The following is a 24426-nucleotide window of genomic DNA, read 5'->3' as shown; positions in this document are numbered from 1 at the left end:
GTTGTTTTCTGATTTCTTAATTGTGAATATTTGGGGGGAGGGGAGGCATGGGTGGAAAGGAGATACTCAGATGGACCAGAGTGAAATGGGGCCGAGTGAAATTGGGGCTTCGGGATGGCTTGGGGAAGTCTAAAATTATCACATCCAAACCAAAACTCTTGGTTGTTGGATGCCCCTGCCTTCTGTCATCATTTGAGCTTTCCTCTGCTTCCCTTTCAAGCTGCTGTCTGGAAGGAGGCCAAAGCCCACTTAAACATAAGAATGATTATAAGAAAGCATTCATTCAACAGCCAGAGTTGAATTACGTGCAGTGGTCTAAGAGGGCTCAAGTCTGGTTGGAAGCCAAAGAAGTGTGGGCTGACTATGTCCAGAGGCGAAAGCCGTTTGTGGCTGTTGCAGCAGATGCCACAGCAGAGCAACAGGCTGCTGCACATGCTCAGAACAGGGAACATGATAAAATGGACACTAAAGCTAGGTGCATGTTGATGGTATCAATAGACGATTCCCAATTACCTCATGTGGAAAATTTAAGGTCTGCATTTGAAATTTGGGAAGCTCTTAGGCGATTTCACCATAGAGCCACGCCCGGAGAGAAGGTGAACATTATACGTGCTTTGTATGAGTTGAAGCTGAAGCCAGGGGATAGTGTGGTTGAACACACATCACAGATGACTGAGTATTTCAACCGACTGTCATCTCTAGGTGTGAATTTTCCTGAAAATATTAAAGTTTATACTCTGCTTAGCAGCCTGCATGCAGGGTTTGAAAACTTAGTACTAACTTTACAAGTTTTGCCAGAGGACCAGCTGAATATGAATTATGTGACTGGTAGATTGTGTGAGCAAGAATATCAACATCATTGAAAACGTATTGATAATACAAATACCCCAAGGGTTGGATGTTCAGATAATTCCCAGTGTGGGGGAACTAGCAGGCAGAGCTGTAAGGAAGCCTCACAAGTGTCTGCTATGGCCAGCAAGTCATGTATTTGATGTGGCAGCAGGTTTCATTTGATAGCAAAGTGTCCAGAAAAGCAAAAGGAATTTCAACAGTCCAAGGCCAGTTTCCGGAGCTACAGGGGAAGACGACGTGAGAACTACAAGAATCAACGATCCAGAGGGGGAGCAGGTGCTGATAAGGGTCTATCTGCAATGGCAGCACAACAGAGTCCTAAAAGGAGCCAACAAACCTTGAAGTGGATAATTGACAGTGGAGCAAGTCACAGTTTAGTTCCAGCGACATCTAGTGGCAGCTTGATGAACTGCAAGACATTGCCAGTTGCAAAAACTGTGACTATAGCAGACAATAGTAAACGAGAAATGAACCTTAAAGGCACAATTTATGTTAACTGTTTGCAAACTAACCTTCCTGTTTTTGTTCTTCCAGGAATGAAGAATGGACTTTTGAGTGTGTCATGCCTGGTAAAAAGTGGTTTTAAGGTTGAGTTTGAAAATTATGTGTGCACCATTTCGAAACAGGGGAAGGAGCTAGTTAAAATTCCCTGTGAGGATGGGCTTTTTGTTTTGGATGAAGAGCAGTTAGCAGCAGTTAGATGTTCAACAGGTGAAGCGCAAGCTAAGTGTGTAAATAAGGCTCCTCATACAGGTTGTGCGCATCTACTACACAGAAGGTTAGCTCATATATGCTTAAAGTATGTAAGCAAGATGCCAGATTTAGCTGAGGAGTGTAACATTAAACCCTGTCCAAATTTTCTGGATTGTTGTGCTTGTAAACATGCTAAGGTTAAGACATGTAACTATCCTAGATCTGATAGAGTAAGCAAAAAACCCTTTGAACTTGTGCACACAGACGTGTGTGGCCCTATGCCAGTCAAATCGCTTGGAGGTGCGAGATTTATGCAAATTTTGGTGGATGATTTTTCAAGGGCTAGTTGGGTTTTCTTTCTGAAAGAAAAATCACAAGCAGCTTCCATCCTGATGGATTGGATTGAAGAAGTCGAATGTAAATTTGACACCAGGGTACGTAAAATACAATCAGATCGTGGTGGGGAATATGTGAACCACACGCTGGAGACATGGTTAAAAAGGAAAGGTATAGTTCATAGACTTACCAATCCCTATTCACCACAGAAGAATGCAGTTGCCGAAAGAAAATTTCGTACATTACAGGAAGCCATTGCTGCTTTGCTGTTTGATTCTGGACTTCCACAGCGTTTTTGGGCTGAGGCTGCATTGTATGCGAATTATACTTTTAACAGAGTATACAATAGCACAGTAGGCAACACTCCTTACTTCATGCTATTTGGGAAAAAAACCAAAAATTGATCATCTAAGAGTTTTTGGATGTCGTGCTTATGTGCTGGTGCCTAGGGCACAACGTAGGAAAGGTGATCCTAGATCTAAAGAAATGTTTTTCTGTGGTTATCAAGCAAACACAAAAGGTTGGAGATTTGTGAATGTAGAAGGCAATCAAACGAAAATCACAATCAGCAGAAGTGCAGAATTTTGTGAACAGGATGGTTGGAATAAAATTCATGGAAATCCTGACATACTATTTGATGTGGTGAACAGTAACAATGAAACTCAGGCCCCCGGGCAGGTATTAGTTCCAGAACGACTTCCGGTCAGCGCCGGCAACTGTAATGGCGGATTTCCTCCGATCTCCGGAGGAAATCTGCTTCGTGGAGCCAGGGTTCTACCGCTACGGCGAAGCGGGGACCCGAAAAAAATCACAGGCGGGGAAGCCTGTGAACTGAAGGCTCGGCGGGCTCCATTTGCATCCCCCCCCCCCCGCTGCAAAGGAGCCTTTTTAAAGGCTCCGGAACATACCGGGGGTGAGCGGCGTGGAGCTGAGAGCTGTCTACCCGTCTCCGCGAAGCGAAGCCGCATGCCATGGTTGGAGAGCGCTGACTTCTTTCTTTGAAATTTGGACTAAAAGTAACAACCCGTGAGTATTACGGAAATTGGATATTAAAAATCCCCTTTTTTGATTCGGCACGAGCGGGGAAGGCGCAAAGAGGAAGTCCGTCTCCCCCTCTTGTAAACATTTTAAAGCAAGGACTAGATAACTAAGGTTGAAAAGAACATCTTCTTCGTGAGAAGTCAAAAGTAACTAATTTCACGGTTTGGCAGTATAAGTGAATGTGCTGGAGGATAAGATTTATTTATTTATTTATTTTAAATATATTTTATTAATTTTCCATACATTCATACCACATTAACAATTTACAATAAATTTCCAATTTTTTGACTTCCTTCAGCTTCTCTGCCAATCGTTCGAATTCTAATTTTTTGAAACACATTTCCAAATTTTTGTATTACCTTTATGCTTACCCCCCTCTTATATTTTGCTTTTTTGCAATATTTCTTGTTCTGTTACAGAGCTTCTTTAAATGCCACTAACGTTATTTCGTTGTCACTTATACATTCCCAATAATCTGCTAGTTTTTTCCAGTCCTCGATGAAACTTTGATCTCGTTGGTATCTGATCTTCCCAGTCAGTTTGTCAAGTTCTGCATAGTCCATCAGCTTCATTCTCCATTCCTCCAACGTTGGTATTTGTTCTTGTTTCCAATTCTGGGCTAATAATATTCTTGCCGCTGTCACTGCATATTGGAAAATTTTATAATCCTTTCTATTTATTTCATTACCAATTATTCCTAAAAGAAAGGCCTCTGGTTTCTTAACAAATGTATATTTCAACATTTTTTTCAACTCATTATATATCAGCTCCCAGAAGCTTTTCACTTTCTTACATTCCCACCACATATGAAAAAATGTACCGTCCTTTTCTTTACATTTCCAACACTTCTTACATGTTTTGTCCATTTTTGCTAGTTTTACTGGCGTGATATACCATCTATATATCATTTTCATGACATTTTCCTTTAATGCAGTGCATGCAGTAAATTTAATATTTTCATTCCATAGTTTTGTCCAATCATCAAATTGTATGTTGTGTCCAATATCTCTAGCCCATTTTATCATAACTGATTTAACTTCTTCATCCTTTGTGTGCCATTCCAACAATATTTTATACATTTTGGATAGATTTTTATATTCGTTATTTATTATTTCTATTTGAAATTTAGAGTCCTTCTCTGCATATCCACATTCTTTAAGGTCTTTCTTAAACATTTCATTTGTTTGAAAATAATGTAGCCAATCATGCACAAACTCTTTCACTTCTTCATAAGGTTTCATTTTCCATTTCCCCCCTTCTTTAATGATCAAATTTCCATATGTAATCCAATTCTTTCTCATACTGATTTTTTTTACAGCCATAACCTCTAATGGCGACAACCAGTGTGGAGTTTTTGTTTCGAGTAGGTTTTTATACCTCTCCCATATTTCTATTAACGATCCTCTGAAAATGTGGTTTCCGAAACCTCTATGGATTTTCTTCTTTCCAGCCCATAGATATGCGTGCCATCCGAATCTATTATCAAATCCTTCTAAATCCAACAATTCTGTGTTTTCTAATTTAATCCATTCCTTTAACCAACAGAGACCTGAGGCTTCATAATACAGTTTCAAGTCTGGCAAGGCGAAGCCTCCTCTTTCTTTTGCATCAGTTAATAACTTAAATTGAATTCTTGGCTTCTTTCCTTGCCAGATATACCTTGAAATTACTCTTTGCCACTCTTTTAAAACCCCAGTCCCCTTGATTATTGGAATTGTTTGATATAAAAACAATAGTTTTGGTAGCACGCTCATCTTTATCGTTGCAATCCTTCCCCAAAATGATAATTTCATTCGTCCCCACATATCCAGATCTTTCTTTATCCCATTCCACACTGGTATGTAATTATTCTGATATAAATCTATATTCTTGGGGGTTATCCAAATACCTAAATACTTCACCTTTTTCACCACTTCTATACCTGCTTGCTGCTGTATATTTTCAATCTTATCTGAGTCCATATTCTTGGCAATTATTTTAGTCTTTTTCTTATTCAGTATAAATCCTGCCACTTGACCAAATCTCTCTACCTCCATAAGTATATTTTTCATACTTTCCAAAGGATCTTCTACCGTTATAACCAGATCATCGGCAAAGGCTTTCACCTTATATTCATTCCGGCCTACTTCAACCCCTTTTATTGCCTCGTTTTCCCTTAATGATTTTAGAAAAACCTCCAGAACCATGATGAATAACAATGGTGAAAGTGGGCACCCTTGTCGTGTACCTTTAGATATCCCAATTTCCTCTGTGATCACATTATTTACAATTAGTTTGGCTTTCTGCTCCGTATAAATTGCTTTTATTCCATTGAGAAATTCCTCTCCTACTTCCATATATTCTAGACTTTTCAGCATAAAATCCCAAGAAATGTTATCAAAGGATAAATGTTATCCACTTTCAGAATTAAATCTTATCCTCCTTTGATAACATTTTTTGGAGGATAAGATTTAATTCTGAAAGTGGATTGTTACCCCTCCCCCAGGACCCGGGAGCGATCTGCGAGGGAGCCTGTTGGAGAGATTTAAAAGACTTTGACAGCTGTCAAACTAGCTGTCAAAGCTGAGAGGAGAAAAAAAGAGAGAGAACTTTGTTTCTATTGCCTCGGCTGGTCATATTTGTTACATTTAGGTAACAAATTGTCGAAAATCAAGGAAAATAAAGGACTTTTGGATTTACAACTGGAAGGAACACTAAGTAACCAGTACTCCCCTAGAGGGGGCTCTGGGACATTACAGAATGGCTGTAAGTGGAAAAATACAGACGGCACTTGAGAAAATCTTTCGTAGCCTGGGAAAACTTCAAGAACAAAGCACTGTTTTGGCTAGAAATGTTACAATATTGAATGAAAAAGCAAACAAACCTGCGGAAATTGGAAGGGACTTGACTCAAGTCTCTGTACCAGAACAAAAAGACTGTGCCCTTGAACTAAAAACTCTTGCAGCTGAACAAGAAAAGGAATTTGAGAAATTTGAAGAAGCTACACATGACAATTTAGAGGGAAAGGAAGGAGGAGCTATAATGCAGTAGAGGATTAAAGAAAGAAGCAAAAAACAAGATTTGGATTACAATTATAAATATGGAGACCTGGCAGGCCAAAGGCCTGTAAAGATGGATTTAAAGGAAAAGACAAATCCGATCAAAGTGGAAGTAGGAGTCTCTGGGACATTTGGACTTAAAAGAAGTAAAAAACAAGAATTGGATCACAATTTTAAATATGGAGGCCTGGCAGGAAGAAGTATGGACCTTATGGGGACAGAGCTTCTCCGAGATTTGGCGTTTAACATAAAGGACTATCAAAAAAACCGGCAGAGAGGAAAGGAGAGAGACTTAAGGGCCTCGGATGTGAGATCACCAGGCTGATACCAGATGGATTGATGGACATTGGTTGGAGATTGAAACAGGGAAAAGCGGGGAATGGGGTTTTGGGTATCCAAAGGCGGTACAAATATATTCTTTTTTTCTTTCTTGTAAATAATTTGTTTTGTTATTCTAGATTAAAATGGGGAAATCGTGAAATGGAATTGGGGTTGACTTTAGAAAAAGGTATTAAGAATAAGATTTGATGTATCAAGATTGAGATTTATGTTAAAATTGGTTAAACAAAAAGGATTTAAATATAATAAGGTAAAATTTGGGGATAGGAACTTGTTGAATTAAAAAATTGAATTGGAATACAAGAAGGGGAGATGTGGGGAAGTCAAGGAAAAATGTTATTGAAAGGTATATGTTTGTTTTTGGTTTTTTTTCTTTTTTTGTGTGTGTGTTTTGTTTTCCTTTAAATTTTTTGAAAACTTCAATAAATATTTTATATATAAAAAAAGGTATTAGTTCCAGAACAGGCTGAGGAATTTGAGTCTAAGGACGAGGGTGAGAAATCGTCTAGTTCACCCAAGTCTGTAAAGTCAGAATCTTCTAGCTCTAAAAGTTCACCTGTACAGCAAGAGAGACGTGTAAAGTCAGAATCAGAAAGTTCTTCAACTACTAGTGACAAACAGGTGACGACTAGTGATTCTGGGTCAGAGGGAGAAACTGAAGGAACATCGCAGGAACTGTTAAGGCGCTCCAAGCGTACCAACAAAGGTAAACCTCCTGAAAGGTACCAAGCTATTAGTGTTTGGGCTGGTTTGGCAAATTGCGAACCTGAAAGTTTTGAGGAGGTTGAGCAATTACCCCAGGAGGAGGCCAGTAGGTGGCGTGAGGCCATGCAAAAAGAGTTGAATTCTATGAAAGAACTGGGTGTGTTTTCCATCACCAAACTGCCAGAAGGTACCAAGGCAGTAAGTTGTAGGTGGGTGTACAGGATAAAGACAACAGCGATGGGGAAACCAGAGTACAAAGCAAGGCTTGTAGCTCGAGGTTTTACGCAAAGAAAGGGGTTACATTATTCCGAAGTCTATGCACCCACTTCAAGGAGTGAAACCCTACGGGCACTATTAGCAGTTGCTGCTCAGAAAGGGTTCAGAGTGAATCAATTTGATGTCTCTACAGCTTATCTTCATTCAGACTTGGCTGAAGAGCTCTATATGGAGCTACCGCCAGGATTGAAAGTTGGTAAATCAAATCAGGTATGGAAACTACATAAATCTATTTATGGACTCAAGCAATCTGCTCATAATTGGAATGAGTGTTTGAATGACGTTTTGGTAGGCATTGGTTTTAGCAGGAGCAAGGCTGACAATTGCTTATATTTCAGAGGTTCAGGAGATGCTCAAGAATCTTTGCTTGTTTATGTAGATGACCTGATTTATACTTCAAAGACACAAGAACAAGTAAAAAAACTAGCCAAAGAGTTAAATAAACACTTCAAAGTTAAGAATCTTGGTGACGTGAAGGTCTATCTTGGTGTTCAGATAGATAGGACCAAAAATGGCAGTTTTCTACTGAATCAAAAAGGCAAGATATTGCAAATGTTGAAAAAGTTTGGCATGACGGAGTGTGCAGGTCAGAGAACACCAATGGAAATGGGTTTTGTAAAAGACAATGAGTTCAAGGATAGTGCTGAATTCAAGCGCGCTGAAATCTTTCAGTCAGCACTGGGAAGCTTACTTCATCTTTCGCAATGGAGTAGACCTGATATTGCTTACGCTGTTAACTTACTCAGCAGAGAAGCTTCAAAACCTAGTGTAAATGCATGGAAAGGAATTCAAAGAGTGTTAAGATATTTACAATACACCAAAGATTTTTGCCTTGAATGATCTTCTGAAGGACAAGCACAGATTACTTGTTGGGCAGATAGTGATTGGGCAAATTTAAAAGATAGAAAATCAGTGTCTGGCTGTGTAATAAAATTTGGTAACTCTCTGATTGGGTGGAGATCCAAAAAACAGAACCTGATTGCTTTGTCGTCAACAGAAGCTGAGTTCTGTGCCTTATCTGAGTTATGTAGAGATCTAGAATTTTACAAATGCTTGGCACAAGAGATGTATGAAAAGGCCATCACTCCAGTCACTGTATGGGGTGATAATCAACCGTGTCTTAAGTTAGCACAAAATGGGCAGTTTAAAGGTCGTACAAAACATTTGGATATCCGCTTTCAAAATGTTTGTCAAACGGTAAAAGCAGGAATTGTTAAATTAAATTACTGTCCCAGTCATGAAAATCAAGCTGATGGTTTTCCGAAACCGCTTGGGTTTCAGCGGCATGAAAACTTTTGTGAAGAAATGGGTCTGAAGTAATTTTGTTTTTGTATTGCCAGCGAGAGGGGGTGTTAAGGTGTGAAACCTAAGACGCTGGCAAGTTAGCAATGTCATGTGACTTTAAGTAGTCAAGCTCGTTAAGTTGCTCAGTATATAAAGAGTGTTTGTTTTCTCTGCCTGTGGGGCGTGAAGCAAAAATGTCTGAAAGCTCCGGAGGTGTTTCTGTTATCTTTCTGCAATAAACCTGTCTTTGGAAAGACAAGCTTCCCTGTGTCGTTATTTCTTTGCTGCTGAGACTTTGAAGCTTGTACTGCAACAAGAATCTCTGCACTGGACTTAATTAATGCTCTGCAAAGAGAACTGTTGCTGGTGGCGCAGCGGAAGCGTTTACTGGACCAGTACACAGACTCTCTTAAAAAAGTCTTCAGCCAGATGTCATGCAACCCTTTGGCAGGGGCAACTTATCATTTTATTGATTTTCCATAACAACAATTAAAAAGGCGGCCAATCTTGCAAAGGAGTGTTGCCATTTAAACTGCTGGTGTGACGTAGGAACCCGAACAAAGAGAAGGAACCAACTACCCAGAGTCTGCTTCCGATTGCCCTTGTTCTCCACCTCCCTCTATCCTAACCAGCCGCAAACAAGAGTTCAGATTTGAAAGCCTTGTTATCACCTCATTCCCTTCAATTAGCCAGCTGCTCTGGCAGATGACATCAGTTCCTTCCCGCTCCCAATATTCCTGCTCCTAACCTGGTTAGCCATAGCCCAGAAGCTGAATCTCAGGGGAACGCCTTTGGGCTGGGAAGGGCTCATTTCTGCTGGGCCTCTTCTCCCCCTCAGGAAGGGGTGCTTGGCTCCTGGCCTGTGAAATGCGCTCAAAATGTAAAGATGCCTTCTTTCCAGGGAGCCAAGGAAGAAGGGTGGAATTTGTTATACCCCCAAACCTTCCCACGTCAGAGATGCAGGAGTTGCGTCACCTCCAACTTCCTCAGGGATGAAGCAGCTACGAAAAACGAAACATCCCACCTGGGCACGGTTTCTGAGAGAGCAACAGCAGAAGACCCAGACTCTGGCAAGATGAGCATTTGCCCAGTGGATTCTGGCCGCTCCATGAGGGCAGACGGGATGACTGCGGTGGCCGCCAGCCCCTTCCCACTCCATCTCAGATACAGAACACATTGGCTCTGCCACTCCTTGGCTCTGGCGCCACCTACTGTTGGCCTCCTTGCCTTCCACCCTCCCAGTCCCAATGAGCACCATCCACCCCTGGTCCAGAGGCGCAGAGCAGTAGTTAGGTGATCTTGCGCCCCGACAGAACTGTCCAGATTGCACCCCCTAGCCACGGACAAGTTAGCTCTTCTTTCTGCCTCTCCTCCACCCCCTCACCCACCCATTCAATTCACCCTGGCAGTACAAGTATCGAAAAGCAAAATGTTAGAGGTCCCCCCCCCCTCCATAGCAATATAATTGGATTCAGCTAGCTGGTCAGTCTACTTTCGGTTTCACTCCTGGCTCCTTGTTAAACTAATACTGAATCAGAAAACTCCCAAGCAGATATCCAAAGTTCTTTGGCATTTCTCCAGTTGTTAATGAGATGTCTCTTCTAGTCCAGGGGAGTCTCTTGATCTTCTTCCAGGAAACCAAGAGTGCAATTTTTTTTAGTCTCCCTTGCTTTCCTGGTGACCTTCAGCTTAAACACAAACAGCTCTGGAGTGAGAAAAACCCATCACACTCAAAAAGCCCAGCTGGAGGGACCTGGAAGTGTGCGGGGAAGAGCAATTTTGTAGTGGGTTTGTTGCACAGGAGCACCAAGTTCACTAACTGGCTGATTCAGAGTGAATCCCATTCAAAAAGAGTGCAATGGTGTGTGTTTCAGCCAGCCATCCGGCTGCTGCAACTATTCCCTGGGTGCCACCACACTGTCCTGTCTGTGTGTTTGGAAGGGAATGGGAGCTATGCTCCCCCGGGAGACACTCCACTCCTTCTTCCTTAGCTGTGTTGCTCAACAGTTGAGGCAACCTTCACAGTTCTTGGATGCCAGTGCCAAAGACCTGGAAGTGTGCTGTCAATATATTTACAGTGCAGGGGTTCCTCCGGAGGAGACGACCACTTGTTTGTTTTGCGTTCATGTCTTGCTTACCCAAAACTTACAACAGTGGTTAGACTCTACTAAGGGAATGGCCAGAGTGCTTTAATCCATTCTCATTGGAAAAGCTGAAGTTCTGGGCTGGACCTGAATCCCTCCCACAAAATACTGACAGTCTGGAAACACCCTGGGTGCAAACATGTTTTAGTGGGGAAAGGATCTTTGCCTCTTCCTCCTTCCTAACCTGCAAATCACAAAGTGCAGGCTCCCTTCATGGTACTCACAGCCACACCGCTTCTAAGATTATACAAATTTAATATATCAACAACAACTAAACACAATAAGGCTATAATGATACAATCTGAATCATTAGGGGTGCATTGCAGCAGTCATTGCAAATCTCCACGAGTCGCCTTTCAGCCAGAAGCTTTGCAGCACAGGTGGTTCTGATGATTCCCCTGTAAGGAAGGCTTACGCTGTAGGAGACTTTGGGGCTTTGGGAGAGGGGGGAAAGTGGGGACATCATAGAAGTATGCATGATGTGGGAAAGGTGCAGAGCGATGTTTTCTCCCTCATAACCTGGAACTGGGGCTGAACCCGGGATCTGCACGCCAAGGCTGGAGTGCCAGCTGGCCACGTTGCGCGCCTGCCTGGAGAGTGGAAGCCGGGGGTTTGAGGGACATCGAGGAGGAGGAGGAGGAGGAGGAGGAGGAGGAGGAGGAGGAGGAGGAGTAGTTTGGATTTGATATCCCGCCTTTCACTCCCCTTCAGGAGTCTCAAAGGGGCTAACATTCTCCTTTCCCTTCCTCCCCCACAACAAACACTCTGTGAGGTGAGTGGGGCTGAGAGACTTCACAGAAGTGTGACTGGCCCAAGGTCACCCAGCAGCTGCATGTGGCGGAGCGGAGACGGGAACCTCCTGGGAGGAGCAGCACTTTTCTCACGGGACAGAAGCGCACGACTTCCCCCTCCCACTTGCCGCCCGCCCCAGTCTTTCTCCGGCGGCTCAATTTAGTGCGCCAAGCGGCTCATCCCAGGTGGGAATTCGGGTGGCGCTGCTTGCAGAAGGAGAAGTGGCTGGTACTAGCGGAACCTCCCATCTCAGGTAGGATTTCCGGGATCCAGACGAACGTTTTACCAAAAAGTATGGCTCGACTACTGATTTCCCATTTAAAGGATGGCAAAAAGGCCTAAGTTTGGAGGACAGGTGAAAAAACCCACGAATTACATTTAAAGTTCTGCAAGATGCAAAGGAAATCTTGTGTTTTAAACTTGCATTTTACAGCTTGTTGCTTGGTGCGGTTAACGGAATGGGGGATATTGAGAAAGAAGAGACTTGGAATTAGAAGGTTAGGATTTCAGGGTTAGATGGCTTGGATATTTGTGGTAGATCAAGTCAGAGTAAATGCGCACCATGAGAACCACTGTATTAGACGTGCGTGGCGTATTAAGAATCTGAAAATAGATATAAAGTTAGTTTATACACAAAGACTCTATTTTGGGTTTCACCAGAAGACACTTTTTATAGACAAAAGGGTGACGGATAAAGAGAAATGGTTAATCTATTGAGAGTTCTTAAAGTGGAAACGGGGAGATTGTAAAATTTAAACAAGGGGTTTCTCTTTTACACTTAATAAAAGCAGGTTGGGGTATTGTTTATGGGTTCTTTTTCTGGGGGGGTGGGCTTTGCTGTTGCTGATGATAATTTTTTATCTCCTTACTTTGGATTATATGATTTACGTGGAATCTTATTATTTATGTGGATTTTTTTCCAATTTCGTTGTGTACTTTTTGATATTTTGTTCATTGTTTACGACTAGTTTTGTTATGTTTGCAGTTATGTAATATTTTATTTTTTTTGTAAGCTGCCTTGCACATGGTTTGAAATTTGGAAAGGCAACATACAAATAAATGATTGATTGATTGATTGAGAGATTCTAGTTGGAAATGAAGACTTGGGGTATGGAAGAGTGGAAGACGGGTTTTGAGATACAATTGTGCACATCATGTGATATCAAAAATGTACAAACTTTTGTTGAAATCCTAAATGGAAGAGGAACAGACTAAAAAGTGCATGATTAAAGGTGCAAGATTCTCTCTTTTTTTGGTTATATTGTACAGCTGGAATAGTGGTAACATATGTGGACTAAAGAGTTAAAATATACATTGAGTTATGACTTAAAATAGACTTTTAAATATATATATATATATTTAAGTATTGTTGGTATCTAACTCCCGAGAAGTTATTTAGAATACATGAAAACATACCAAATGTTTGTTGGAAGTGTCAAGAAGATGAAGGGACATTTTCTCGTGCTTGGTGGACATGTGAAATAGCTTAAAACATCTGAGATACAAATACATACATTGTTTTTGAAGGTTCCTATTCAACTGTTGGGACTTACCAATATACAGAAAGCCTTTCCTGACCATAGCGCTGCAGCAGCTCCCAGCCAAGTGCTAGGAAATGTTCCCCAGCAGATGCCATGCTAGGAGGTCCTGCACCACTGGGTTTTTCAAGTATTCAGAGAAATTGTGGATTTTAGTTACAGATAGGTGTTGGTCTGCCATAGTCAAAACAAAAATTTTTTTTTTCTTCCAGTAGCACCTTAAAGACCAACTAAGTTAGTTCTTGGTATGAGCTTTCGTGTGTATCTGAAGAAGTGTGCATGCACACGAAAGCTCATACCAAGAACTAACTTAGTTGGTCTTTAAGGTGCTACTGGAAGAAAAAAATTTTGTTGTTGTTTTGACTGTGGATTTTAGGACTTAGAAATGGGTCAGTAGCTTCATTTGGCACTGCCAGAAAAGACTGCCCCTTCAAATTCTGTTTCTGTTTAGGCTGGGTGTTCATCAGTATGCGGATGATACCCAGCTCTACCTCTCCTTCAAATCAGAACCAGTGAAGGCAGTGACGGTCCTGTGTGAGTGTCTGGAGGCGGTTGGAGGATGGATGGCGACTAACAGATTGAAACTGAATCCTGACAAGACAGAAGTAATGTTTTTGGGGGACAGGAGGCGGGCAGGTGTGGAGGATTCCCTTTTCCTGAATGGGGTAACTGTGCCCCTGAAGGACCAGGTGCGCAGCCTGGGAGTCATTTTGGACTCACAGCTGCCCATGGAGGCACAGGTCAATTCTGTGTCCAGGGCAGCTGTTTATCAGCTCCATCTGGTACGTAGGCTGAGACCCTACCTGCCCACAGACTGTCTCGCCAGAGTGGAACATGTTCTGGTTATCTCCCACTTGGACTACTGCAATGCGCTCTACATGGGGCTACCTTTGAAGGTGACCCAGAAACTACAACTAATCCAGAACGCGGTAGCCAGACTGGTGACTGGGAGCGCCCGCCGAGACCATATAACATCAGTCTTGAAAGACCTACATTGGCTCCCAGTACGTTTCCGAGCACAATTCAGAGTGTTGGTGCTGACCTTTAAAGCCCTAAATGGTCTTGGTCCAGTATACCTGAAGGAGCGTCTCCACTCCCATTGTTCTGCCCGGACACCTGGGTCCATCTCCAAGGGCCTTCTGGCGGTTCCCTCACTGCGAGAAGCCAAGTTACAGGCAACCAGGCAGAGGGCCTTTTTGGTAGTTACGCCAGCCCTGTGGAATGCCCTCCCACCAGATGTCAAAGAGAACAACAACTACCAGACTTTTAGAAGACATCTGAAGGCAGCCCTGTTTATGGAAGCTTTTAATGTTTGATGTATCACAGTATTTTAATATTTTTTTGGAAGCCGCCCAGAGTGGCTGGAGAAGCCCAGCCAGATGGGCGGGGTATAAATAAAGTATTATTATTATTATTATTATTATTATTATTATTATTATTATTATTATTATTATTATTTTATTATTACTACTACTACTACTACAATAATTTAATAATAATATTTTATTATTAATTCTACCCCGCACATCTGGCTGGGTTTCCCTAGCCACTCTGGGCGGCTTCCAGCAAAAGATTAAAAATACATTAAAACATCAGTCATTAAAAGCTTCCCTAAACAGGGCTGCCTTCAGATGTCTTCTAAATGTCATATAGTTGTTTATTTCTTTGGCATCTGGTGGGAGGGCGTTCCACAGGGCGGGCGCCACTACCGAGAAGCCCTCTGCCTGGTTCCATGTAACTTCGCTTCTCGCAATGAGGGAACCACCAGAAGGCCCTCAGCGCTGGACCTCAGTGTCCGGCCTGACCGATGGGGCTGTATTGAAGCACAATACGGGGTGGCATAGGGACTTTGCGCAGGTGATCGATGGTCAAGAAAAGGCAACCTTTGTGCTGTTTTATGTCAAGAGTTGGGAATTCTAGAAGTAGTACTCCTTTTTGCACGTTCTTACTTCCTGTACTGCTTGAATGGAAGAGGAAAACTTCACTTACTAATTAATTATGTTAAGCGAGGCAAATGTTAGGTCAGGAAGCTCAGCGCAGTATACCTGAAGGAGCATCTCCACCCCCATCCTTCAGCCCGAAGGTCCTCCTCCGAGGGTCTTCTGGTGGTTCCCTCCCCGCGAGAAGCGAGGTTGCAGGGAACCAGGCAGAGGGAGGGCCTTCTCGGTGGTGGCAGCCTCTCTGTGGAACGCCCTCCCTACAGGTGACAAGGAGATGAGCAACTATCAAACCTCTGGAAGGCAGCCCTTTATAGGGAGGCTTTGAATGTTTGTTGTTTTAATATGTGTTGGAAGCCGCCCAGAGAGGCTGGGGAAACCCAGTGAGGTGGGTGGGGTACAAATAACACAATTACATTTATAGCCCCCATTTCCTGCAAGGAGGTCAAGTTGGTGTGCAGAGTTCTCTCTCCCCCCCCCCCCATTTTATCCTCACAACAACCCTTTGAGGTAGGTTAGGCTGAGCGTGAGTGCCTGGCCCAGGGTCACCCAGTGAGCTTCAGGGCTGAGTTTGAATGCCTGCCCCCAGCATTCCTCCTCTGCAAGGCCTGCCTCCTCCCATGACAAAGTCTGCTCACACACTCTCAAACCCCCATGGATGGCTGAGGCAGGTAAGGTTGTGTGTGTTGGAGGAGGGCAGGAGCAGGCAAGGTGAGCCATGCCCCCAAAGGAGGCAGCTGCAGCAGCCCCCTCCTCCTGCTGCCCTCCAGGAACAGGGCGGGGAGGGACCAGCCCCCAGGAAGGACATGTTTGCCTCCCTCTGCTGTGCTCAGAACAAGAGGGGAATGAGGCCACCCAGGCCCTCTGGAGCACAGAAGGGCTCACCATCCTTGACTTTCCCTCTTCAACTGCCTTTTTACCCAATCCCTCATTCTGAGGAAGTCTCCTCTTTTGAAGTCAAATGTGACTGTTCTGGATTTCCTTAGCAATTGTCCACTTCCATACTGTGTATGTTGAATTTGATAGCGCTGTGGTCACTGTTCCCATTTGATTCAACCACACCTACATCTTGTCAGTTGAGAGCATCAGGCAGAGCACCCAGCACCTACCGAATCCTTTTTTTATTCCAGCAGGTCTTTTTAACGGAAGTCTGATGTCATCCATGTTAACTTTTTCTGCAATGTATTTCTTGTGTGTCACTTCAGAGATGATTATAGTCAAGTGGTGTATAAGCTGTTTAAATAGTAAATGGTTGAATGCAATTTTAAAAATAATAATTGTATAACAAGGGGGAAAGCATACTTGTATCTGACCATATCTTAATGGACACAGACTTTGATAAATAGCATCCTAGCCATAGGCTAATTTTGTGGAGTTTAAAGCTAAGCATACAAGTTCTCAAAGCATGCTTTGAAAGCCATATGAACTCTAGTATGCTGTTGGGGGAAGAGGGAGGGGGAAGAGGAAGGATGTGGTTGGCTGAAATGAAGTCCGATCCTGTACAGATCAATCACTAGTGGAAGCGCCAACAGAAACGTGTACAGATTCCACACGATCATGAGGAAGCCTGAATCTGGGCAGGACCTTGTCTCTTTGCCTGTCATTTGTGGCTGCTCCACCCAGGTCTGAGACACCTTCCGGAGTGAAACAGTGATCGGGGGGGGGGGCGGGGGAGGCAAGAGGATGGAGCCGTCTAAACCCCTCCGCGGGTACTTTGAAAACAGACTCCTTTTGTCTGGATCTTCCCCGCGCAAAGATGGGTCTGTATGCATTTTGAGCAGAGGAGGAGGGTCTGTGGAACTGCCCACCACTGTGGTGTACTGTTCCCAGGATAGATAAAGATCATTCAACAGTTTTCAAATCGAAAAATGGTGTTTCATTTTGAGATCCTTCGTAACACCATCCAGTTCATTTAACCACAACCTATGACCCTTGAGGTTTTTACTGAAGCAAAAGGATCGATTCCATCCCTGCATCAAACAGCTGTGATTTGAGGATCGTCTGTTTCATAGCAGCTCCTGTGCCCCTTCCCTCTGCTGCATTTGGCATGAAATTGCCGGTGATTTCCCCAGGAGTAAAAAGGCCTACCTACTCTGGGCTTATTCTTGGGAATTACTTTGCAACAAAGAAGAAAGCTTTTCGTCTTCTGTTTCTTTTCATTTTTATGTTTTCAAAATGCTTGATATCTGACACTGATTTCTGTATATTGTGTTTTCTTTGTTTTTCAAGCTTTCATAAAAAATAGTCTTTGAAACCAGCTGGTACAGTGGTCAGAAGACTTGCCTTCGTGTCCACAGAATGGAGAAGAAAAGTTCGCCCAACGAATCCCTGGGTGCGACCCCAGAGACCTCCGGCTCCCACCTGGCTGAGCCTTCTCATTGCCAGCTCACTTCGATGCCCTCTGTTCCCAGAGGTACCATTGGAAGAGCTGCTTCCCTTAGCCAGGAAGAGTTGGGGTCCCAGCAGCCTTCCCAGCAGGCCTCCCACATTTCCTCCTCCTTGGGCAGTGCTCCATTGCAGCTCCCCGAGCAGCTTGCCAAAGAAAGGCCCCATGGCACTGGCCAAAGTGCTTCCCTCCCATCTCTGGATGAGGTTTCTTCTTCTCAGGGAACGGGTCACCAGTGTGCAGCGACGTTCTCTAGCCTGCAGTCTGGGAGTAGGAAAAGTATGATCAGCTTTGAGGGCATCTCCTTTGAGAGTGCATTCCAGGGGACCCAGGCTGTTTCCTCTGCCTCTAAGTCTCCAGAGGGGTCTGTCCCAGCTCTGAGCACAGCTGATCTGGCTAAAGGCGGCCAGGGGCAAGGCCAGGTAAGTCCAGATTGAGAGGTAGGGAAAGGGCTTTGAGGCTGTAATGCCCTCCTTGAGTCTCTCCAGCTGGTTTGGACAACTGCCCCCATCCCTGACCCCTGGCCATACTGCCTGGGCCTGGTGAGAGATGGAGCCCCAGAACACCTGGAGTGCACCAGGCTGGGGAAGGATGTCGTGAGGTGGAAGGCAAAAGGAAGGCAGACAGCCCATCCTGGGGCCGGTCCTTTTCCTCCTTCTAGCTTAATGGCTCACCTGAGCCGCCATCCTTTAAACTGGGGAAGCAGCAGCGGCTCATCAGAACTCACAAGTTAGGAAGTCCTATGTTATAGTCCCCATCTTCTTGTTATGTCCTGTTGGTGGGGAGAATCGTGCCGTTTTCCTGTGGGTGGGCAGCCAGCCAGCAGCAGGCTGGCAGGTGGGCCCAGGGAAATGGCTTTGTTGGGGGAGCCTCAGAACTCGTCCTCTGCATGTTTGTTCCCTGTTGCCCCAAAGTGGGAACTGTCTTGCAATTCAGGCTTGTGGCACACAGGTAGAGAAGGGGAGCCGTTTGTCTCTTCAGATGCCTGGGAGAAGAGAGCAGTGGGTGGGGGCAGCCTCTGCTCCCCCTTCTAGAAAGGAGGCCTTTGCCAACATGGGTGCAATTCTGCTCCATGTGGGGAAAGTGTTTATCCATCATGGACTTGGGGGGATGCTGCTGCCAGCCAATATGGGCTTTGAAGGATATTTTTTTACTGTAGGCCTGTTTATTCTGCTGCATTTCAATGTTTGCCTATTTTCTGACCTAGTTGTAAAGTACCTTGAGATTCCCACATAATAGGTTGCAGGTAAATACTCTAAAAATAAGAACTCCCCCCCCCCCATCATGTCACAAAGTCAATTGACACAGAGCCTAAAATAATGCCAACGAGCTCTTCTACCTGGAAGTGCAACATCAGCCCTTCAACACATCAGCATGAGGTGCAGTTGTCACACGGCTACGACTCATAAGCCATGAATGCAGGTCTGAATAGTGCTCCTTTGGAAACCCCCACCCTCCATGCAGAAAAAGAGCATCTGCCCCTGAAATCCTTTCAGTATAAAGTGTATGAATGACAGGCAGCTAAAAAACTGTCTCCTCGGCTATTTGGCTCATGTGTCTCATAGAACACTTTGTGGGAGAGCTTGCTTGCAGATAGGGATAGCGCACGGTTGGAGAGCCTTTTATTTGGAATTGCTCTGGTTGCTTAGAAGGGTAGTTGGCGGATGAAGTTAATCAAGTCAACTTTAATCGTTTAACCTGCCAGAAAAAGGGCGAGTTTAAAACAGCGGCTGTCTAGTTCACAGAGTTCCTGAACAAGCCTGCATGGAAACACCGGTTTCTATAATAACTGAAATGTGCTTCATTTGCAACTAAGTAGAGCCTCTCTGCTAATGCAGAGCACAATCCACAGCTTCAGGTAAGGCCATTTATATACCCAGAATCCAGAGCAGCCTTTTCTCATACTCCTCTGAAGTACCACCACTGCAACACCAGCGCTTGGCCTTCTGGCACCTGCAGGCTAGGGAAAGAGCTCTTTTTTATATATATATAAATATTTATTAAATTTTCCAATTTTATATAAACACAAAAAGAAAAAGAAAGATATTAAAAACAAATCGATTTCGATAACAATCTTTCAATAACATATTTCTTTGACTTCCTCATACCTCCCCTTCTTGTTCTCTAGTTCCACCTGTTAATTCAGCAAATCCTAATCTCTTAACATTCCTTTTAAAATAAGCCTTATTTTCATTCAACTTTTTTTTTAAAAAAATAATCACTTAAAGAATTTTAGTCCCCATTATCTTTATCATAACAGCTAGAGACCACCAAAGCTCAAACCAACATCTTTTCAAAGTTCATCAATTTTATAGTATTTCTGTAAATAGTCCTTAAATTTCTTCCAATCTTCTTCTGCTGACTTTTCTCCTGGTCTCGGATTCTGCCGGAAAGAGCTCTTTAGCACCCTGGGGTGAAGCTCCTTCTCAGCAATAGCACTGTCTGCTCATTCCCAACTTCTTCAACCAGTGCCTCTGTGCCTTCTGTAAAAGTCTGGAGTAAATGTCTAGCAGGAAGTGTCTGTCCTCTCCAGGATGTCGAAATACTGAAGAAGGCACCGAATAGCCCTAAGACGGGGGCGGAAACAGTACTTAAGGATGATCAAGCATTGCCTATGAAGGTCCAGGAGCTTGAAGAAAAACTCCAGCCATTGCCAGCAATACTCCAGGAGCCGCAAGGAAGAGGTATTTTTGAGAATCCTGTCTTCACAAATTCCGGGGACATGGCCCTCCCAGTGTTAAGGTGGGGAGGTGGGGTAGGGAGTTTGCAGATAAGAGTCCAAAGTTAAAAATGTAAAGGCTGATGGAATTCTATTTAAAAATCAAAAGTCGCTGTGGTGCTTCAAGTTAGAGTGTGAGACAAAAGACAAGATGGAAAAGAAAAGATAAGGAAGAGAGAAAAGAGATAGAGAGAAAAAGAAGAAAGAAAGAAAAAGAAAACACAAAAAATCCTATTGAAAATGGTTTGTCTGTTTGTTCAGAAAAGAGAAGGGGGAAAAACACCATTGTAATAAGTAAATAGAAAAAGTGGGGGAAAGTGGGGATGGAAAAGTAGATATATAGAGAATTCTTTAATGAATTTTTTTTTTAAAAAAACTTGATTTGGAGTGGGAACAACCCGCCCCATCTGTGCACCCCAGCAGTCTGTGCATGAGCTAGAAGCCAGCGGCCCAGCCAGCAGCTGACATTGGGAGGTCCAACCAAAGACCTTGCTGGTCCGATATGCTTTTCTCACGCTGCCCTCTGTTGTAAACCAAATCTGCCCTTCGTCCCTTATGGGGTATGCAAGAGCCCGTATAGAGTCCTTAAGTGGGTTCCCTATTGGTAGGAGAAGATAACAGAGGTCAACCAGAGAATATTGAGAAGCAAAGCAGCTAGTAAGCCTGATCTTTATTAAAGCTGTTGCAACAGGGTGCTCCCCTCACACGCAGGAGGAGGGAGGAGGGCCCACAACAAAGGTGTGCCCACCCGTATATAGACATTTTAAATTGCCCGCCCTGGAGTCCAAGACCACCCCCAGAAACATCATACATACATCACAGAAGGGGTGTAGCCCAAGACCACCCCCCAGATACATCACACCTACATCATAGAAAAGGCGGTCTACAACAGAAATCTGAGTGCATTGTTTATCTCCTGTCTGGCAGGTTACCTGTTAATGGTCACTTGATTGGATCACCTGGGGAACCTGGCCAGTCCTCTGAGATGGTAATCACTTAATTCCTGGGACAATGGGAAGGTTCCCTCTCCCTCCTTGGAGAGAAACATTTGGTCAGTTTGGGAGTCAAAATGGTTTCAGGACTGTATTCCTGTGCTGCTCCAGACATGTGGTTTCTATATTTATGCACGTGTTTGCTTGGTCCATTTATGAACATTTATGACCTATCTAAGACCTTCAAATTCTTGTAAGACCATCCTCCAGATGCATCTTGGAAGCAGGCTGCTGGCGCAACAGCCCTCCCCAAGCTCGGAGCGCTGGGGATGAGGGGCCTGCGGCTCTCCAGAGGCTGCTGGAGCCTGGGGACCACATCTGGAGCGGAAGAGGCGCGCCAAAACTCAACTCCTCACCTCGGTCTGGTTCCTACTTCAGCGAGAACTTCTTGGTTTATGCTGCGTAATTTATTGGTTTCTGCATTCAAAAATGGTGAGCAGCCTTGGGTTCCTTGGCCAGAAAGGCAGTGCGTTACAAATTAAATCATTCAGAAAGCTGGGGAAGGGACCTCCCAGCAAAGTCCCACCAATTCCTGCAAACCGGTCGACGGGAAATGAGAATGGGGAGTTCAGGTGTGGTCGACCCCCCGTGGCCCGTCGCTCGCCGGACTGGCAGCCAACATGGCCGTGGGCTCCCCCTCTCTGCCACCTTGGGAAGTCCTCTGCCTACCGCTGAGTTTCCTCGGTGCCGCTAGCAAAGATGTTTCCGGCCTCTGTTATCTCCACCTCCCCGCGTCTCCAGCAGCCAATGATCGCTCGGGATCGGCCGCCGAAGAGTGAACCAGAAGCGCTTGAGGCTGCGTGCATCGAGGTCTGCGCGCACCCCTGCGCAATTATGCGCCATGCCAATGATGCCCTGATTCCTCGCCTCACTCCTGCTCTCGCGCACATCCTTCCTCGTCTTTTGAGCCCTTTAAGAGCGGCTGGGGTCAGCGCCCCCTCCCTTTCCTCTAGTCCTCCCAAATCACTACACTTTCATGTTGCCTTTTGGCCTCCGTTGTTGAAGGAGCTCTTTTTAAGAGATCCGGGGTGGCATAGTGGTTAGTTTGTCAGACTAGGACCTGGGAGAGACCTGGGTTCAAATCCTCCCGCTCGGCCTCGAAGCTCCCTGCGTGTGGCATTAGAGGCCAGTCCATAGAAGCCAACTCCTAGGGGTCGAGGTCCCTTTCCCCACCCCCTAATAAAATATTTGGGTGGGACAGTCGATTATGCGGGAAGGGGCTTACCTGCCCTCCCACAATATTTCATACAAGTTGCCCCCCCCCCCAGGCCAGTCACTGCTTGTCACTCTAGCCTACCTCACAGGGTTGTCGTTGGGATTAGATTGCGCCACTCTGGACGCCACGTGGATGTCACATTGAGCTCCTCCGAGGAAAAGAGGGGATATAAATGCACTGAATGAATGAATAAATAGCACCCGACCAGGGTGTCGTGTTGAAATGTGTGCCCCTCCTTCTCTTTCACTCCCTTTTTCGTGCGACCATTTGCTCCACGCAGAATAATAGAAGAACAGAAGAATGTGGGGCAGTTGCCTTTTGCCAAGTCAGAGACTCCTGGTCTATAGAGCTCGGAATTGTCTCCACTGACTGGCAGCATCTCCTCATAGTCTTCTCCCAGCCCTGCTTGCTGGAGATGTCCCTGGGGACTAAGCCTGGGACCTTCTGAACTATAGCCCTTCTCCGCCCCTCGCGGCGACCCCTGGTGGATAAAGCCACGCGAAGGCCAGTTGCAAGGCATCACAGGGTATGGGCACTCTGCATGCACTCAAAGGCACTGCAATGGTATTGCTAGAGAGTGCTGCGATGGGATTCAATTGGGAAGGGAGAACCCTGTACCTCTGCCACGTTAAGCTCCTTGGAGAACGAGGTGGGATACAAATGCAAACAAAGAAATATTTTGGACTACAACTCCCATCAACCACCATCAGCTGCGGCTGAGGGGAATTGTAGCTCAGAAACCTCCGGGGTGAGGCCCAAGGTTTCATCACACCTGCTCCGCCAAGGCACAGAACAGAAGAATCTGGCGGACACTGGTGTCCATCTAACCCACCGGTATTGTCTGCTGTGCTGGCACCAGCTCTCCGGCCAAGGGTCCTTTTAAGGGGGGGTGGGGGTGCCAGGGATTGAACCTGGAGCCTTTGGCATGCAAAGTGGGGGCACTTCACCACCGAGCAGATCTCCCCCCCCCCATGGTGCCTGCTGTCAGAGGGGGCTCCGGCCAGCCAGGTTCTGCACAATGGGTGTGCCCAAGGGACTCCAGTGAGGCCCGCATCCCAGTCCACTGCTTGGCTGGACACTCAGTACTGCTCAGGATAGGAGGCTATTTCCTTGCAATGGTAGAAGAAGCTGAGCACCCGATTTAAACAAAAAATAAACAAACAATGTAGTATGTAATATGCATAGCATGTATCCAGGAAAAATAGAGCTTGCAAATTTTCTAATACACATGGCTCATCACTTCTTATTGCTGAGAATAAATTGAGGATCTTGTGTGACATTGTAATGATTCTGATTCTGATTATATTTAGACCCCGCCCACCCAGCTGGGATTCTCCAACCACAATTGTATATTGCCACGGAAAGAAATATTAAAAATTAAGAAGTTTAGTTGTTTGCCCACAAATCTTTCCCTATAGACCAATATTTGGATTCTTCTTGAACATTCTCCACAGTTTGAGGAAGTTCCAGGCAGCTGTAAAAGTTATAAACAGTTCCATGAAGTTTTAAAAAGTGCTCATAGTTATGAGTAGTAACGTTACATATACGATGTTTCCAACTTTTCATTTTGGGGCGACCTTTTTCCATAACTGAGAATACTTAGTCCCTTTTCCAGTGTTTCTAAGCAAAAGTCCATCCCTTTATGATACAGGAAACTCTTTTGGGGGAAGAAAAGAAAAGTCAACAAGTTACACCCCTAGTGCCCACACAAACACACAGACACGCCTTCTTGGCACTGCCTGCTTTCATCTACATGCCTTGGGATATGTGTGAGGGTGCTTCTGAGCATGTACAAAGTACCCCCCCCCATACAGGAAAACCCTGTCTCCACCGGCTTATCACACAGCTCACCCATGAGCATGCCTGAGTCTGGATGTGCAACTGGAGAGGGTGAGAAAAACCGTCACCCTGAACCAAATTTGAAAATTGCAATGGATAGAGAGGGGGGAAGGATTAGATTCTCAATTATACTCTCTATTGCTTCATGTAGGTTATCAATGGAGCCCCTGAAAAAGATATGGCACACAAATGATTCCCAAGGATGGGAATAAAATCTGCTTCCAGATTTCTTTGGGGAAACTCCTTGAAACTATTGCACAGATGGGAGAGCAGGAGCTGGTCGCTCACGCATGCGCCTG

The 24426-nt window shown here is 44.7% G+C and overlaps 1 protein-coding gene across 1 annotated transcript in view; it reads left to right on the top strand.

Moving 5' to 3' along the window:
- Positions 1 to 24426, top strand: part of LOC310753767 (inositol polyphosphate 5-phosphatase OCRL-like) — a gene marked incomplete at both ends in the record, with an annotated part of 157688 nt that overhangs the window by 41411 nt on the left and 91851 nt on the right.

This window comes from Podarcis filfolensis, assembly GCF_964270895.1.
Source record: "Podarcis filfolensis genome assembly, chromosome: W".
Classification (NCBI taxonomy): Eukaryota; Metazoa; Chordata; class Lepidosauria; order Squamata; family Lacertidae; genus Podarcis; species Podarcis filfolensis.
The sequence above is the reverse complement of the archived record's forward strand: the minus strand, read 5'-3'. Positions and strand labels throughout refer to the sequence as shown.